A 19,110-nucleotide genomic window follows, 5' to 3' on the forward strand; every position below is an offset into this window, starting at 1 on the left:
TCACCAAGCAGCCTTCTAGGGGCACCAAGAAGGCTTGCTGATGTCTGCATAGCATTCAAAGATCCTCAGAACCAAAATCTTTTAGAAGCGCAGACTAAAGCTGGGATTTTGAGTCAGCCAGTTCAAACAGTAAACAGGACACTTATTTTTGACAGGGAAGGGGTAGTTGGTCCTTGGCACTGCTGAGACTCTCACTCTGGACAGAAGAGCTCTCTGCATACCACGGTTCAGCACAAACACCAGATACAGGCTGTCTACAGGAACAACTGCAGATGTTTGGTCTAAGAGCATATTAGCTAGTGCCATCCTCCTGAACCAGCTCTTTCTAGGCAGAACTATTTTAAAACTGACCTTAAAATCTCTTCTACAGAGCCAGTAGCAGTAGAAATCCATGGTTAGACTGAAGACTGCTTGCTTTCCACCACTCACCAGCACTTCCAAGCATTTGCAGAAGTAAATTGGCTGAAGAACAGGAAAAGATGAAGGTTTCAAGAAACATGCAGACACAGGACTTTAGCACTGATTTCTGTGCAGCTCAGGCAGCAAGTGTTGTCAACACTAGGAGATCGCCCAGCTCTGTTCTACCAGCCCTGTTTGATACAGGGAAAGAGTGGGGAAAAAACACAAGAACATTTCAGCTTGTTAAACATGACAGCTTCATCCCCCAAACACTGGGTACAAGGGAAGGTTTGCCTCAAGTGCCTGAAGAGGCATTTATAGCCAGAGGATGGGAGCTAGGAGCAGGATATAAATGCCAGTCCTACACAAAAAACATTTGGTTTCTCTGAACAGGGCTACAGAAAAAAATAAAATCCTCCAAATTCTATAAGGACTCTCATTTCTAAGCTTTGAGAGCTTGAGCCTCTTAATCCAGGATCACTTTCTCCCAGTGGGCTCCCACCCCAGTTCTGAGGTTGGGGGTTGAGACCTGGGGAAGAAGTAAGTTGTCCTTGCTACATGTGTTTTGGAGGACTGGAACCCTGCAATGATGCCATAACAAGCTGATGAGAGTCAAAATCAATCAAAAATGTATCTACAGGACTACAGCAAGAAGATTAACACCCCAAGCTCTCTCAGCTGGCACAGCTCTGAAATGTTTTTGTGTTTTGAGTTTGATTCTCACCCTTGTTTTTGGTTGTTTTAATTTTTGGGGTTTTTTTAATGGGCTGAAACTCTAAATTAGGCATGTAGCAGATATCATTATCCACACCAAATTGTGATCAGTATTTCAAGTTAAGGGAAGCTTACAGGGATAAGCCACATCTCTAGACCTGAATTTCTCCCTTTAAACACTAGAGTGGAATCCTGCATCAGAGATAAGGTCAGGCTTGAGTCCATCTTCCAAAGAGATCTATTCCAGGCCCAGTGAGTAATGCTTGGTGAGAATTAAGAGAGCCAGAAGGCATAAAACCCCCTCATCTTTCAAAAGTTAATTCTGAAAAAAATAAAACACAGCTGACATAAACAAGGGAACACTAATCTGTAAAGGAGGATAAAAAAAATTAAAAAAATTATTTGCAACCAAAGGGTTTTTTTGGTCTGCTAAGAGTGATCTTCCATCCCTGTCCCATGCTTTCTGCAAACGTTATTTGGACGAAGTGCAGGGCAAGGGGAAGAAAACCATGATAAGAAAAAAAACCCCAAAACAACAAAACCAAACATCACCACTGTTTGTAAAAGCAAGGAAAGCTGTTCCAGAGGGAACACCTGTGCCGGGAGAGGGCGCATGGTCCAGCGGAGCCGGAGCCCCCCAGCCCTGGAGCATCCACCTGCCGCGCTCGGCTCCTGCGCTCGCCATCGATCCCTTCATCCCTGTTTATCCCGCACAGCTGCTCGTTCATCATCTCCCATCCCACAAGGGCTTTTTGCTCTCCGCTCGCCTGGCTCCATGCTACCGCTCGGCTGCCTTACATGACACCATGACCTACTTTATTTTTCTTTTTTTTAAATTTTCCTCCCAGAGAATAGCAAAGCGCTGCTTCAGTGTGGCTTGCAAGGAGGAAAGGCGAAATTAAGGAGTGCTGGCAGAGCAAACCAAGGCCCTTTTCAAAAATTCGTGGCTGTTTGTGAGAGGTTAGGCAAGGAGAGGCAAGGCCAGTCCAGGCACTCTGGACTGCACAGCTGAAAACAGAGCGATAACAGGAAGAATAAGAGAAGGGTCTTGTGTTTTGAGTTTGAAAGACGACACCTGTAATGTCTTTAACCAAAAATCGGAGCCCACCTGGCTCCCACAGAGCTCAGATCAGCAGGTTCAGAGGTAAGGGTAAGAAACACCATCACAGGCAGCAGCACTGACTCAGGGAAGCAACTGAGGGAAGACTGGCTCAGGAAACACAGGCTCATTTCTGTCCTCCCCGACAGACACCATCTAAGGAAAATGCTTAGACCCAGAGCCTCCAAGATAATCAATTACATGCCTATATACCAGAAAAGTCAATCAGCTTAACCGTAACCCTGAGGAAATCCTGCTATCTCCACCACTTTCCAGTGCAAATTACAAATCTACATTCCTTTGAGGATGTGGATTTTAGCCTCCATATGTCTCACTTCCCTGGTGTTTGAGAAGAGATAAAAATTTCCCTAATTCTTCAAGGTATTCTACGCAGCAGACTGTCAGGCATGCCTAATAATTCAGTGAAGGGGTACCTAAAAGAATAATCTGGAAATATCTACTCCTAAAATAGCTAGAATTTGGTCTGTTCTGGGAGTCCAGATAATCCTTCAAGAATTTTTGATTCTCTCATTCATCCAGACTTCCTTAATTCTTGAGCTTTCAAAAGCTTGCCCAGCATGACTTTAAGGGTACATTGCTCTGGTTTTACCATGGCTTTCTTGAAGCACAAGGATGGTTGTCCTTGGCAGGCAAGTTCAGAGCATAACTGCAGCAGGACAAGCAGTATTAGTCTGCACTCTAACAAGACTGGAGAGTCAAGACAAGCTATTTCCTAGACTGCTATTTGCTTTTGTCCTAGCTGGAGAGCTTGCAGGACAAACAGAATGTATTGCCATGCTTGCAGGTCAGGCCCAAAAGGGTCCCCATGATTTTTGCTCTTTTCCTTTCAGGTCCTGGTTTGCAATGGGGCCAATGCAGACTTGGTTTGGCAAGGACAGCACAAACCCTGGCAGTACTCATGTGCCTTGGGCTAGCACTCAGTGGAAATCACTGGCAGAATTGTAACCTTGTACCAGGCAGGGAATATCTGACCTAAGGAATGGCTCCAGCAGCTGCAGGTTTTTATATATTCAATCTCAGAGCTTTAATCATTGCAGTGCCTGCTGCTAGGGAGGAGCTAAAGAGCTCTAAGGTGCAGCACTAAGCTTTGAAAGTTTCTTACTATCAAGTTTAGGACCTGACTCAACTGGATATCTGCTGGAAGTTACTGCCACTGTACTTGGATCTTGTTTCACTCACCTCTGAATAACCACTTGGACTTTATTCTTGCTGAGTATGTCAGTAGCTGGAACAGGAGTTGCTGAATGTCCAACATGTCATACTTCACAAAAATACAGACCCCATCCACCTCAGTGGTGTTCTGGATACACTACTTAGCCTGTGTTGTGTCCAGCTGCACTGGCCCACAGGGCTGGAGCAGGAGATGCTGCGCTTGGGAATGTTCCAAGTACCAAGCCCTGCTGGAGAGCCAGCTGCAGACTGCAGCCTCTCTCCTGTCACATACCATCCATGTCTCCTTCATATGACCCAGAGTGGGTCATATGTTAGGAGTGGAAAAAAAAAAAAAAAAAATCAAAAAGAGTGCTGACAAACTGATCTTCACTACAGAATGCATTTGTGAATAGAAAACAGGCTCCAGGGCTCACAACCTAAATGCAGATACCAGCAGCTCCTAAAATATATCTTAAAAAAAACCAAAACAACCCACACCTGAAAACTACCCCTCAGTACAGGAGACACTGTTCCCTTCTGAGCATTTGCTTTTTTTCCCAGAGCCCTTCTGGAACCCAGCTGCTCTGCATAATCCCTACTTAGGGGCAACACACAGCAGCCCAATACAAGCTGCTCTCAGTTTTCCACTGCAATTAGCATAGGTGGTATTTATCTTATTTTAGAGTGACCTGGCTCCTCTGGGGAAAGCCCTTGTCTTCAGTTCCCTCAAAGACACAGCAGCTGCTTCTCTGCTTCCAGCATGAAGTGTCCTTGCAAATGGCTGGGATGGATGAGAAGAGGGTAAATGAGTCACTACCACCTAGGCACTGAGTGTGCACAGGCTCACTGCTAAACACCTGCAATACTTCCCCAGAGGCCACAGCTAAGTTTCAGTGGCCTTGTCAAAGGCTCAGGGAACTTCTTTCCAAAGCCACGGATTCCCTGGGTTGCCCAAAACTTGCAGACAGAAGAATAAAACAATCCCCTCTCAGCTGACCCGCATGCAAAGAATAAACACAAGAGGCAATTGGCAGCATCAAGGCACCCTGCACTCTCTCTCTTGGCTCAAACACGTGCTTTTGGGCTTTACAGATGTGCAGCTGGCATGCCTCAGGAGCTACTTCCCTCCTCAGACATATGTCAGCCTGCCTAGAGCGTACCAACACAAGCATCTGCATTCAGACAAACAGGGGCTTTTGAGGCAGATCTCCAGCTCGTCCCCACTCACTGCACTTAGGTTCACAAGGTGATCTTGGAGGGTGCAAGGGGGCCTCCTTTCAGATGAGGCCAGACAGAGATACATGCCAGAGCATACCAAACACACTCCAGACACCCACATCCAATCCTGAGAACTGGGAAAACACCCCCAGAAATGCCAACAGCATTGACCTTATGTTTTCACCACCATCGGATTTACCCTGCAGAGCCACTCACAGTGCTCAGTGACACAGAATCCCAGAATACTCTGTGCTGGAAGGAACCCATCCTCAGAGCCACTCCAGCTATGCTTTGCTCCCACCTGTCTGACTGCTTTCACCTGCTTCTCTTGCCTGGTGCTTCAAGAATCAGTCCTCAGAGACAATCCCTCAGCCTTTATTGCCTGCAACTGCAACAGCTATCCAAACAGGGCCTTCGTTCTCCCTACCCAAGATGTCTGAATAAAACAAAATTAATTCATTGCAGTTTTTACTGCTTCCAAATTTGCTTTCTACAGATGTTTCCCTCATTTCACCAGGATCCATTATACTTTAGTTTCAGCTGCAGAAACCATTAACCCATTATGAATGGGCAATATTGACCTATTTTGAAAAGCTGGTTCTAGTTCCTTTACCACAATAAACAATAGCAGCAAAGCTGCTTGGCACTAGCCACCTTCCGAGAGGCTATTCATATTCTGGTGTTTGTGCATGGTTTACAGCAGGGATTCTGCATTGTTTATTTTCTGTTTCTCTGCAGACAGTGGCATTGTTAAACAGCATGTGTCCGAGAGAATCCACCCTCTCCATGGGATCTCCTCCCAGCTATTACAGCACTTCCCAGAAACCTACTGAGCTTTGGAATAAACAAGTCTCAATAGGGGGACTGAGCCCACACCCAAGAACTAGAGTGCCATGAAGCCTCCATAGCAATGAAAGTAACTTGGCTTTGCATGAAACCTTCCTTTTGCCTAATGAAAACCCTGTGCTGTCACCCCTTCCTAATGATGCTCTCTTGTCCCTTACAGGCAGAAGACACAATAATGGACTTTTCTCTGACTTGCTCCAGCTATGATATGGGCTGCAAAAGATGTTTTCCTTCTGACCCATGAGGCTGGGCACCCAACGAATTTCTCCTTGGATGGAAAGAGCAGAGATCAATCTTCAGTACAGATGTGCTGGGAAGGGAGATGAGGAAGCAGGGAATTCCTCCCAGCACTGAGAAGCCTTCCACATAGTCAGTTTGTTTTTCCTCACACATGCAAAGTTAGACCAAATGCCAGATTTGGGGTCAGGAAGGAAACTCCTCCAAGTACAGTTGCTTTGTAAATAACTCTCATCGTTTCTTTTTTCCCCCCTGCAGTTTGGGGCTTGATACATCCTCAGTATCATCTAGCCATTCTGCCCTGGCAGAAACCCTCCCAGCAGCACTGGAAAGCCTCTGCTGGCATTTTGTCTTGCATACATTCACTCATCGCTTGTCATGCGATACAGAGAGATGCTCTGCAACATGTTATATTAGCAAAGGCCAGGAAGGCTCTGCTGGTCTAAACATCTCATATGCAGTAAATTAGGATTGTGGCAACTTTGATTCATTGATTCAGACAGTGCATTTCATACTCACATTCCTAGGGTTTTGGGGTTTTTTCTGGCTGGCAACAGATGTCCAACATTTCTGCAGCACAAGGGAATCACTGAGCAGTGAAGACATGGGCTCATTGTAGGATCAGTAGCTGGCAGCCCACCTCTTTTCTGGGCCAGAGCAGGCCTAGACTGACAAGCAGTATCAGTGATTGTTCTCCATATGGCATGAGAGGGAAATGCTCCCAAACAGGAAGAGAAACACTCAGTCCTGTATTTCAAAAATATTGCCATATGACCTCAGATTTGCTCTTTTTTTGTATTGGCTTTGAAAAACATTTACCCATCTATCTGGGTCTTTCAACATTACCATGTTTACAAGACATGCACATTTTGTTGCTCTTCATAATTCATTCCCACTACAGTCAAGCTCACACACAGTCAAAGCAGAAGCCCTTCAGAAGCACTAAACCCAGTACTAGGTTGCATAAAAATGATAGTTCCCATATGTCCTTATAAATACCATGCCAAACTGCATTGTGCTGTATTTACATTGTGTTAACATCTACCAAATTACCAAGCCAGCAGGAGAACATATACCCATTCACATTTTTAAACAAGGCTTATAGTCTGGGTGAGCATTTAGTTTTTTGTTTGGTTGGTTTTTTTTAAAGAAATGTCTATGAAAAAAAAAAAGAAAATTTTAGCATAAACTTGGCCTGCAGTTTCATGTTACTTGCCAGAATTAAAACATCTGCATCCTGTGGTATCAGTCCACTTGGGGACTTTGTTAATTGAGAGGCAGCTAGAGTTTTGGATGGTATTACCCCTGGGAGAGCTTCCTGTCCTCCTAACATTTCACATGGTTCAAAAGAAAAGAATTTAAGCTACCATGACTAAATTCTCTCTCTTTTACACTTCAGTTTATTTGCAAGTATACAGTTCTACAACACAGGGAATCAGGTCGATTAATACAAACTGAGGATCTGAAATTACACTCTGGAAATTTCCTTCATATCCAGGGGTATTTCCTGGCGAGCAGCTTTCTGATTTTCCTGGAGCTGGGCTTTCTTTATAGCTACTAGGTGATCAATCTCAATGCTTGTAGTAAGAGACCCTACCAGTTTTTCAGATGAGGACAAAGATCACTCCCTAGGGAGACACAGACAGTCAGAAGTGCCAAATGGATCCAAGCAACTGTCTGTTAAACCTGTCCTTCCCTAACAGCAGCAGATGAGACAAACTAAGCTCTAGATCTCCTACCCAGGCTCATGAAATCTTTTCCTGATCTGGCTAACTAGGCAGTAGATTGCATTTGTAGGCAAAAGACTAGGACCTTTCCTTTTAATTTATGTGGTTACAGGCAATACCTCTCATTACTTACAGTTGTACACAGTAAGCAGTAAGATTAATTCTAAGACATCCGTGAGAAATACCAAACCACCTGGCACAGACTTGAAGCAGAGGTTGACATCAGGATACAGCAAAAGTTACCTGTTCTTTAGAGGTAGGTTCTGGTTTCTGACTGCACTGCAGCTTCAGGGGAATTATGGCTGCCTCTTCTGGTATAAAGAGATGTCCAGCAGGATTTAGGTCACAAAGTGCATCAGTGCCCAGACCAGTCAGAGCTGGACACTGGAGACCACAATGAGGAACAAACCAGACCAGAGCTGGGGATGTGCCAAGAGGGTCATACTAGACTCTGTTGTACAGACAAGCAGCATGACCTCAGAGCACTGCTATAACAAGAGGGTTCCCCATTGAACCACTCAGGCAAGCTTTCACCATAGACTATTTTACTTGATGTTTCCTCATAAGTCACACTCTTCAGCTTCCCTTACACAGGTCAAAGGACAGTGGCAGCTTTCAGTCTGCTTGCTTAGGGTTGATCTAAATGGACATGGAGGAAAGATAAAAGATCTTCTAAAGAGTTGCTCAGCTGTCCATTAAATCTGAAACACAACTGCAGAGGAGTGGTAACAGGTCTCAATTCTTCATGCACTCACTCTGTATCATTGCAGAGGTTTCAAACTACAGATTCAAATTAATAGTGAAAATACCAGTTTACAGTCATTACATTGATGGCAGAAGCCAAAGAACAAGAAGTTTGGAACTCATCATGTATGCTTTACTATAACTTTGTTTATCCTTCATGCTTGAGACATTTGTCGAACCTAGAACAAAAGGAACACAGATCACTACTTCCAGCCAACAAAACTAATGGATATGATTTTCAGATACTTCTATTTGAAACTACACATGCATTTGGTAGACAATGCAAGTGAAAAGCTTTGTAGTCAGCAGCTTGGGAAAAAAACCCAAGGGAGTTCCTGGGTGGTCACATCCAATTCTCCAGGCTGCCATATTTTAGACAGCATTTTGGATCATCTCTGCAAGCAAGTTCATGCTCCAGTCTTGGATTTCAACCAGGATTTTGTCCTACTTTTCTATTTGTAATGGTGATGCTGCTGCTCTCCTACTTTGGTCTTCTAGCATACACTGACTATTCAGGGTGAGCAGAGACAAGGTATGATTCAAGAAAGGATCTCATACTTGAAGGAGGATTTAAGCCTGTCTGTCAATGTTTTTAAAAAAGGTCACTCATTTTGTCAGGAAATCTAGTAGTCTGCATTAAAACTTGTGGTTCTTTTGTGCTACTTCAAGCTTGAACTGAAAAAGAACATTTGGTAAAATGCCCTTCATTCAATCCACATCTTTCTTCTCTCTTGTTTCTTTGAGGGACTCAGAATCTGATAAAAAAGGATTGGCACAGGTAGGTTACATAGATCCTGACAGCCTCTACCATGCAGGATGGACCAGCTGTGTTTCTAAGAACAAATTCAGCCACTCTGGAAGGGAGGAAGCAAGCACAAGAATTTGCCTGTGGTCCACAGCTTATTTATAGCCACAATTACAGTTAGAGCTCAGGTCTTGCTGGCCACTAGAAAAGCACAGTCTGAGCTTCAGCCATCTGTTTGAAGGTTAAGAAGCCTCCATCTCTGCCAACTCCTAAACTTTAATGAAAATAGGGTTGTTCTTTTTTTTCTTCCATTAAAGCTCCTCCCAAGCTTAGATTTAAGAGCCTAACAGTAACATTTCAAAAATACCTCAGTGATTTGGGACCACAAGTCACAGTAATTTCATGCAGACACTGTGGTGAAGACTGACCACTGACCAACTCCTACTATGGAAAAATTTTGGCCACCATCATTCTGAAAGATGGCAAGGAAAGGGCTCATCTCCAGAGAGACAGTGCAGCCTTTGAAAAACATTTTAGTAATACTTTGTCATACACAGCACCAGTGCTGGAGTTGCTAGAACTCATTCCTTTGGGACATAAATTCTTCTCCTCAAAATGATATTTAAACTATACAGTCATTGTTTTTGAGCACAGTTCAAGACATTCCTTTTCCCTTAGCATATATGCCTGTTTGACCTAAACCTAGGAATTGTGAGAACTCTGAAGGACTTTTGGTAAGTGAGCCATTCTATATGCAAAGAAACGTAATAAATTATTCTTGGAGTCAGGGAATGTCCACTACCCAAACTTCCCATTTCAGTTTGGGCAACAAAACATCTTAGAAAATCCAAATTTAGCCTGGAATGTACTTTTATGTTAACATCTGAGTAGTCCAGTTCTCTTAACATCTACTCTGAAGTGGCCCTTCCTATATAATCTTAAAAAAAACCAAAAAAACAAAACAAAAAAAAGCAAACACTGTCTTCCCAGAGCATTGCTGGGATCTTTCAGCTGAAAGGGCCAACTGATTTGTTGTAAAATTTTGATGTTTAATTTCAGTGTAGGAGAGAAACCCCATCCCTCCACCTTCCACAAAAACTTCAGGAAAATGCTTCAAGACCAGTATTTGCTGCTGGCGAAAGGCTCATTGCACATAACCTCCCAGGGGAAGTCTCACAAGAGGAAAGGCTCTCCAAGACAAAGATCTCTCCCAACCAGCTGGAAAACAACATGCCTTCATTAATTTATTCAAGATAATGGGACTTTTGCAGAGCTGTGCTAAAGATTTTTGCAATACCCCATATTGCAGACCTCTGGGTTCTAAGGAGAATATGAAAGAAGGGGTGAGAGGGAAAAGAAGCCTACAATGGAGAATTTTGATTTCTGGTCTTGTATCTTGCACCCTCTTTTTAGGGCAGCTCAGGTGAAGTCAGGACTCCCAAGCATTGTACACCTGCTGTATCCAGGGGTAAGTGAGCACCCAGCTGCTTCATTTTCATACACAAGTCCCCTTTTCTGAGAGGTACTCTTGTTACTCCCTCCCTGTCCCCCACAGGCAGCACTTGTCAGCCTGCAGCACACATCTGTCCCTGCCCAAACCAGCTCCCAGTCCTGGTGGCAGAGAACACAAGGTGTTCAGTGTTCACACACCTGTTCACAGCCAGGAACAGAGCCAAGGAGCCCTGGTTGGTGATCAAAGTCCTCATCTCCCCCACATGCTTACTATCTACAACTGACAGCGTGTGATCCGATCCAGGGCTAAAAACAGACTTGCACCTCAACACATTTGCCTATCACAAGAGAGTTGACTTTTCCTCCTTAGCACAAGTCTAACTTAGACTACTACTGAACAAATTCAATGATCTCCAAGGACTATAGGAAAAATAAGTGCTGATAACAAACTGTTTGATCAGTAAAGAAAAGGACTTAATACCTGTAGGCTAATTGGAAAAAAAAATTTGGAATGTAGCAATGAATGGTAACAGAAGAGAGGCTTGGCAAGGACTCCATGCCAGCTGAGCAGCCCTAACATCTGGGAGCCATGAGTGCCTCAGATCAGAGGCTCTCAGACATGCTCTCAACACCACTGTGTGTTTCAAAGCAAAGGGTAAGGTGGGAGCAAGGCTGCATTTACTTACTGGCAGCACTCAGACATGTGCTGACAGAGGGGGCCAGGAAACCAAGGCAGTGGGAGAGGCCACCAGTCATGGCTCAGCAGGCAGGTAGGGAGCTCCCACAGCACATCATCCACCTCCATCAGGGCCTCAGCACAGACAGGTTTGCTGCCAGGAGCCAGCAGCAACCATCAGTAAGTTACCACAAAGCTGCTCTCCTCAACCTACACCAAAGCACAGTCCTTCCCCAGAGCCAGGAACATCGCAGCTTAACTTCCCTATTCACCACCACCTCAAAAAATAAGTAGGAAAACATGCTATTATCAGTTTTTCCCTTTGTTGCTGCACTGGACTTTGCTATTGCCTGTTTCTTGCTCCTCCTCATCATCCTAGAAACAGCAGATACTGAGCAGACAGAGCCAGCACCAGGAAAAGAGAGGGCCTAACACAGCCATGGGGCCCCTTGAAAGATAAAGGGCAACCACCAAGAGGATAAGCTACAAGTATTTTAACTTCCACATGCACAAATATCACATTAAAAAATACCCTGAAAGCAAGAAAAAAATTTCCCCAACCTTTTATGCTCCTTAAAAACTGCAAACACTTCCAAGACAGGGAAAGGTGAGTGCAGGGTCAGTCAAACACCAAAAACCCTGAGTAACCTTAACAACACATATACCTTTTGGCACACAAATTACCTCTCCAGACAGCTTCTGCAAGGCCTAAGCAGCTTAGCAAGCTTGTGAAGACCGAGAAAATTTGAAGTGGCTGTGAACTATGATGCTGTGAATCAGGCCAACCTTTTCTAGCCTGGCTATGGCTGTAATCCCAGAATTACTTTGCCTGCAGCTCATCATTGAAACCTTCCATCAGGCTGCTTGTTTACCTGCAAGGAAAGATGGCTTTGGGTTCAGATGTTAGTTTAGACTTCATACAGGCTCCCACCCCAAATCCACCACTTGTTTCCTGTTGTCATCCCACACCTTCACTTGCACAAGCAGGCTGTAAATACATTAGCAACCTACACCATTCTTGCTCTGTTAAGACAAGGGCCACAAAAAAAAATTAAAATACATAAATGCATCAGAGTGTGCAAATCTCTCCCTTCCTCCCCATTCTACCCTAGGCTTGAGGTTTTGGGGCTTTTCCCCTCCCTGTTTCCTAGGAAATATGATGAAGGAGGGTGGAGTGGTTCAGGCTATGTACAAATATTCAGACAGTCTCTTAGCAATAAATGGATCTCAGTCAGTTCTATTATCTGTCTGGCTGTGGCTCCTATTATCTGCTGTGAATTGTAGCAGCGATCTCTGGAACAGCATTCAGGCACCATCATTACTTCCACACCCTCCAAAGACGGCACTGTAACAAGGCATGCTGGATAATACTTGCCATTAGAAGAGGGAACATAAAGGCTTCAAGCTATGACTAACACAGTAAAAGGCTCTGCATGGGGCTTTTACATTCATTGACGGGGGTTTGTTATTAAAGAAAATTCTAGGTTCAAAACCTAGACCTGCATTTTATACAGCACATCAGCTGACTTACAGAAAAAGGTGATTTCATCCTGTTCTTGCTTGTTTCCCCACTCCCCTCAGCTAAATCCTCATGGAAGACTGCAGCTGGAGAGTGGGGAAGGCACAACACAGGCCTGCCTGGAGCTCACAGTCCCCAAATGGGGACCAAAAGCCCAAAGCAGTGAATTTGTCCAGCTCAAAGTGCCTGGGAGCCTGAGAGGCACCACAAATGCAAGCACCACAGGGAGCATCCAGCAATTCAGAGCTGAAAGCCTCCAAAGCAGCACTCACGTGGCTCCTTGTTAGGAACAGGAGTTTCGGGATCCAAACCCACATCTTGCGTTCTTCACAAGCCCTCCCATTTGTCTGAGGCCCATCTGAAAAGCCTGGATTGAAATCCAATATCCTCCCCCAGGGTAGGATGAGGGTTTTAACAGAAAAAACCTCCTAGGTCTCCCTCCCATAGCCAGCAATGCAAGGCCACAAACATCAGCTCCACCAAAACTCATTTTCTTATGGGTTTCTACCTGGCAATGGATTGGTTTCAGCTTCCCGGGCATAGAATCTCTGGACAGAGGATTTCCTGAAACTGGGATATTTCAGAAACCTCCCTCTCCTGCACAACTTTCCTAATGCTTTTCTCACTTGGACACCTCTTTCACAGCAGGGCTTAATATCTTACTATTACCAGTCATTCAGCATGGCTGAAAAATTAGTCATCAACCTAAAAAGTTATTAAGAAACACTTGATACTATGATTGCTTTCCTGTGGAATGAAGCAAAGGGAAGAGGTAGGGGAGGGAAGGCGGGTGAAACCTTGCACTTACAGTCGGGAAGGCTTTCCCAGCACAGGAACAGAACTCCTGGGGAGCCTCAGCCCACAGGAGAGCACTCAAGACCCCAGCTTAGCACAGCCCCTCCACTACTGATAGCCCAGAGGCAGCTGGCAGAGGCTGCCTTAAGTAGAGCTGCTGCTCCCCAGCAGCACCACCCATGGCTAATGTGCTCCAGATGAAAGTCATTCCTCGGCCAAAACTGCTCCCAGGCCTCAGCTGGGAAACATGGCCCTTCTCCCTGCTCTGCCCTTGGGCATTTGTGTCCAGGAGCAGGGGTGGCCACTCTCTCACCTGTGCACAGAGCAGCTCGGGGACAGGGACAGCAGCTGGCTCTGGAGCATTGTTCCATGGGCGGTGAAGCCCAGGGAAAGACATGGGAGATGAGGGAAGGAGCACAAGATGAGCTCCACAGGATCCACTCAGGTCAGGGGCTTGCAGCTGCTGCCACCAGCAGCATCTCTTATCATACCTGTGTGCACCCCAAGGCATTGCTTAGGCAGAGTGGCCCAGTGCTGTTTTCCTGCATCCTTGGATGGCTTCTGGCCACCCCAAACTGCTGTCACAGGCCACCCTCTGCTCTTTCCACCACTCCTACCCAGTGTCCCGGGAGCTCCTCCAGCTCTGCAGATGGTGTGATGTGCAAGCCTGAGCTGGAGACAGTGAATGGCACTAGAAAAAGGGAAAAGTTATTATGGGAAGATAAGGGCAACAACTGGGAGCACTGAAAAAGGGCATGGGATCGATCACAACCACAAAAAGCAGAGAAGAACAGAATATCACATCTCTTCACGGCCATTTTCACACCATGCAGAGTTGAACTCAAAGCATCTCAGGCTGGAAAGAGAAGTAGCCTGTTGAGGAAAACTAAGAACCAACAGCCTGTAAAAACATGGCATCTCCTTAGGCAAGATTTTTTGTGAGGTGGAGCTGAGCTATTGTGTGTACCCGCTCAACTCCACCATCCTGAGAAGGCATTTGCTGGGAAGGGGCTGCCACTGGCTAAGAGTCCTTGTGCCCACAGCAGAGCTGGCTGGAACAAGCAGTCTGAAAAGCTGCATTTTAAGTGGCTTTCTGTCAGGCACTGCCAAATATTTGTGAGGATGTTTTGAGAAAGAGAAAAAGAAAGAAAGAAAGACTCCCCCCATTTTTATGTTAATAAAATCATATTTGATTTGTATACAGTTTATATGCTTCATAAAAGTGCTAATTACTCTCCCATACATAGAAGAAACAGAACAGAAGAATTTTTTTTGCATCCCACCCTTCCTCCTGCCTTACCCTTTTTACTTTTATGACGCAGCATTTATTTAAGTCGGAATTGTGCCCAGCTTATTCTGCCTTTCACATGGCGCTTCCTCACCTCTCTTCCCACTCATAACAAAAATAATAATAACTTGAAAATCTGTGTCAGTTGAAATTTGGAAAAACATTCTGAAGGGAAAAAATGTCTCCAAACATAAAGCACACAAGGACTCCAACACTGTCCCCCCCCACCCCTTTCCACAACTTTTTCCTTTGGTGCATACATTTTTCCAAGGTCACCTCAGAGGCTTTTCCTAGTTGGCTATTAAAACAAAAAAAACTCTGCCTGCCCCAAGAAGCACATGAAGCCATCACTGTGGCTTGGACTGTTTCCCTGTGTATGGATGCCATGGGAGAAGCAGCAGGGCGGGGGGGGTGAGCTGATATTTTTCCAAGACTTTTTCTCTCACCAGAGGAGGATGAAGATGGAGTGATGAGTGAGGTTCCGTTTGTCTGGCAGCATGAGTCACTCAGCAGCAGTTTCCGATATACACTTTTTTCTTTTTTTCTTTCCATTACAGAAATTGGTGTCATTTATTCCTTCGTCCTTCTCAAGTGAAAAAGAAAAAAAATAATAATAAATCCTGCTACCGTTATGTCTAATTTATTCTGGGAACTTGTCTGAGGACCCACCAAACCTGGGGGGGGAAGAGTGATTTGAAACACAATCCAAAATATAATCGGCTCTGGAAGCTTTTAAAGAGACTCCTTTAAGGCTGTGCCAAACCTTAAAGAAGGAAAATACTTCCACTAAATCCCTCCCACCATGAATGGGATCCTGTATGTCTGAGGCTTTTTATTGGCTGGGTGGTTTTGGGTTGTTGGTTGGTTGTTTTTTTTTATATCAAAGATGTTACTCTTTCAAATAGGGTCTGAGCCCTGTGGCTTTTCAGCAGGCAGTGAATTCTTGCTCCTCGGGCATGCAGTGATCTGACACAGCCCTCCCCCCACGCTGGGTCGGGTTCTCATGCTAAGATCTGGCTCCTGGAGCTTGAGCTGTTGTTTTTTTCTGGAAGCTGTTTTTTCCCCCTCTTCACCCTTTAAAAGCAAAACTAAACAGAACTAAGCCGTTTAAAAAAAAAAAAAAAAAAAAAAAAATCCTCACAGGGCCCAGAAACCCAGCCTGACCTCCTTTCTCCTAAAATATCAAAATATTCTCCCTGTCTGCAGGCAAGGGCTGGTGCCGTCTGTGCTACCTCCACTGGCTCCTCTGCATCCAGCCAGAACCAGGGGTGAGGCAGGAGAAGGCCCCATCAGCAGGCAGAAAACATGAACAAGACATCACAGCTGCAGTCAAGACCACCCAATCAATGGTGTTGGGAGTAACCTGTGAGCATACCCAGGCTTCCTTTTGTTTACCCACAAAAGTAACCCCCTGAGGTCTTGCCCCAGGTCCCAAGCTGACCAAACTGGAGCTGTCCCCCTGCTGTGGCTCTCCTGTGTGGCACAGCTGAGGCAGGCTTTAAATAGGGAAATACTAAACTGGCTCCCTGCATTACCAGAGAGCAAGGATGATTGCAGAGCCTAACTTTAATTATTTTGATGGAATAGTATCTCAGGCAGTAATGGAAATTCTGTTATATTTTATCTAGAGCTGGAGGCCTTGCTGCCCCATAGCTCTTCCAGCTACATGTACATTCAGGTCTGGAAATGCACAGCATTGTAATTTTTGTTTCACAAGGAACAGCATTAACAAGCCCCACAGCCTCTGGTTGCTCATTCTCTCAGACGCCACTTTTGACCTCTGCTCCTCAGCCCAAGTCTCAGCTCTACCAATCCACCCTGTGCTGAGAGGGTAAAAAGAAAATTCAGCAGCAGGGGAAAGCAGTGCTCTAGGAGCAGAAATCTCCTTCCTGAGTTCAAAAGGCATGGGGAAAAGGCTGCAGGGAAAATGCCTGGATGTTTGGTTGGAGTGAACCACATTTTGTCTGAATGCAGGCATACTGCAAAGAAGGGTCCTTTCTCCATTGACTAGAAGGTCAGGGACCTCAAGGCATCCTGCCCACAACAGCCTCATTCTTTACATGCCACAAACAACTTCTCTTCTGCATTTCAAGTGCTTCTCTGGTGCAATGTCACCCAAAACTGGTGAGGCACATCCCTGTACCAGCAGCTCTTCTAGTACAGACTGGAAGGCCTGAGAGGGGCTCCCTGGGAGCATCTCCTGTTTAATTATCATGCTTCTGATAGTGGGCAGCTGCAGTTCAAACATCTCATTGCTCTTCCTTCTTCCCCTGGAGGAGCATGTGCTCTTGGTCTGCCCAGCACCACCCTGAACGTGGCTGCAGCAGCAGGAAGCAGCCATATCCAGACCTCTCCTCTCTGAACACGGGGTGACTCCGCAGAGCTCAGTCTCCTGCCTGCCTGGCTGTCAGCGTGGCCCAGGTGGCTGTGTGTCCTTAAGCAGGCCTTGTGCCAGGCTGACCACCAACTCCCTATTTTCTGCTTGGCCACTCTTAAAACAGTCAGCTGTTTGGGCCTGCAAAGCGTTTTGGAGACCCCACAAGAAATACTCCCCCTCAATTCTGATTTCCTGTTTACAGTGACATCTTGGGATGTGCTTCCAAGCCAGTGTTTAATCGTTTTACTCTGTCACATTGATTTTGAATCATTCTAGTTTAAGTGTTATGAGTACCAAGACAAATATTTTTTATGAGTCTCAAACCACAAGTATCTTTTTTGACCTTATTTTTAATTTCATCACAAATAATCCCAAATTTAGCTTGACAGGATCCATCTTCCACAAGGTACCAGAGGCTGCCTGATTAAGACTCAGCTTCATGAAAGCAGCTATTAAATGAAATTTCAAGACAACTCTGAAAGGAATAGGTTCAGACCTCTGACCCCACAGTAAAAAAAGGTGCATAACCCCCTCTGGGAATGCAACACAAACTGCTCTGTAAGAAGATTGTGCTCATGCACCTTTACTTTCCTTATGCTTTAGTTTTCAGTAGCTGCCAAACATGACTGGCATTTCCCAAACACAGGCAAGCATCATTTATTAAAGGAAATTGAAGTCCCCTCCCCAAACAGCCAGAGGGTCCTCAGTCTAGGGCACAACCCGAGAGAAATCCAGAGCATGGGGGCCCTGCAGACTCTGAGCACAACCTCACCCATCTGTGAGTCTGTGGCTCCTTGCAGCTCAAGACAAATTCAATGGAAACTGAACGGTCAGGTCTCTATGCACGGGAATACTATGGCATTTTCTGTAAAGGCAGCTTGCAGCAAAAAGCTCAGTGTGTTTTTCTTCCCCTTTTTGACTAGCATGACCCAGCAGAATGTGTTTGCTGAATGTGAGGGAACCCAACTTAAACATTGCAAGTTAAAGGGAAGAAAAATAAGTCAACCTCACATCAGGTTTTTTGTGCCAAACCTCACCATATAGAGATGTGCAATTATGGAATTTCCTGAAATACATTTTTGCTAGAAAGAGAAGTGGATAAAGGTTACATAGGACTCTGAAGAGCCTCAGGGAAGGATGCAGGATCATAGCCAAATGACCCACCGAGTGGGGAAAGAAAACCACAGTATCCAGTTTCAGGTGGCCAAGTCTGAGCTCTCAAATACATATGATAAAGGATGTATCCACAAGCAACATGTGCCAGCATGGGGATTTCAAGCACTGATTATACCTGGAGGCAGTGGTTCCTGTGTGCCTTGCAATAGATTGGTGTTGCTGGCATAAGCCTGCTTATTCCTTCCCAGGAAAAAAATAGGTTCTTTCAGAGCAGCATGTTCTAATACAAATTTCTCTGGCCTTCCCCTAAAATGTCAGCACTTCTGGTCAACTGCTCAATATCATCAAGAAAGAGCTGGAATGTCTCCCAGGTCAAGAGCCCACTTCTTATCCCCCACAAGGCCCTGGGACAGGCAGGATTTCTTCAGCCTTCATTGCATTCCAATGTGCTGACTCACACAGGTTTGTGACCTTTTTAAGGGTCATGTTTTTCTTTTTTTTTTTTTTTTGTCCTGGTCCTTGCAAACCCTAATTATGAATCCAAGGTCATTATCAGTGATGTAAATTATGCAATGGCTGAGCAGCTGCTCCCCCTGTTGCTGGCCTAATAGTGCCATGTTGAAGGAGACAGCAGAATTTCTTGTGCCATTTAAAATTTGCTATATCATGAGTTTCCTTTCAATTGCAAAAGCAGAAAAACAGCTTGAGTACTTTTCCTCCTACATCTTTACTTCAAGCTGCTTTTACAGTCCTCAGTACATCTTTCAGCATCTCATGCCTTAAATACATATCCCAAGGGTAATAAAGAGGAATTAAAAAAGACCAATTTTTCCCAGATGGTACCCAAAGTCATCTATGAACACAATGATAGGAACTGCTTTAAAATAAACTCCACTGGAGGATTTTGGCTATGGGAGTACAGGGCAAGTGGCCATTCACATGTTACAGAGTGCTGTACTGGGTACTAAAATACAACTGCTTCAGG

The 19,110-nt window shown here is 45.0% G+C and overlaps 1 long non-coding RNA gene across 1 annotated transcript in view; it reads right to left on the minus strand.

The window, feature by feature from the left end:
* LOC111933450 (uncharacterized) overlaps window positions 1-13,466 on the minus strand; it is a 103,637-nt gene extending 90,171 nt beyond the window's left edge. Inside the window, exon 1 of the long non-coding RNA XR_015274476.1 lies at window positions 13,358-13,466. This is a non-coding gene — a long non-coding RNA (uncharacterized LOC111933450). The remainder of the gene's footprint in view (window positions 1-13,357) is intronic.
* Window positions 13,467-19,110: the final 5,644 nt, after the last annotated feature.

This window comes from Cyanistes caeruleus, chromosome 10 (assembly GCF_971803275.1).
Source record: "Cyanistes caeruleus chromosome 10, bCyaCae1.hap1.1, whole genome shotgun sequence".
Lineage (NCBI taxonomy): Eukaryota > Metazoa > Chordata > Aves > Passeriformes > Paridae > Cyanistes > Cyanistes caeruleus.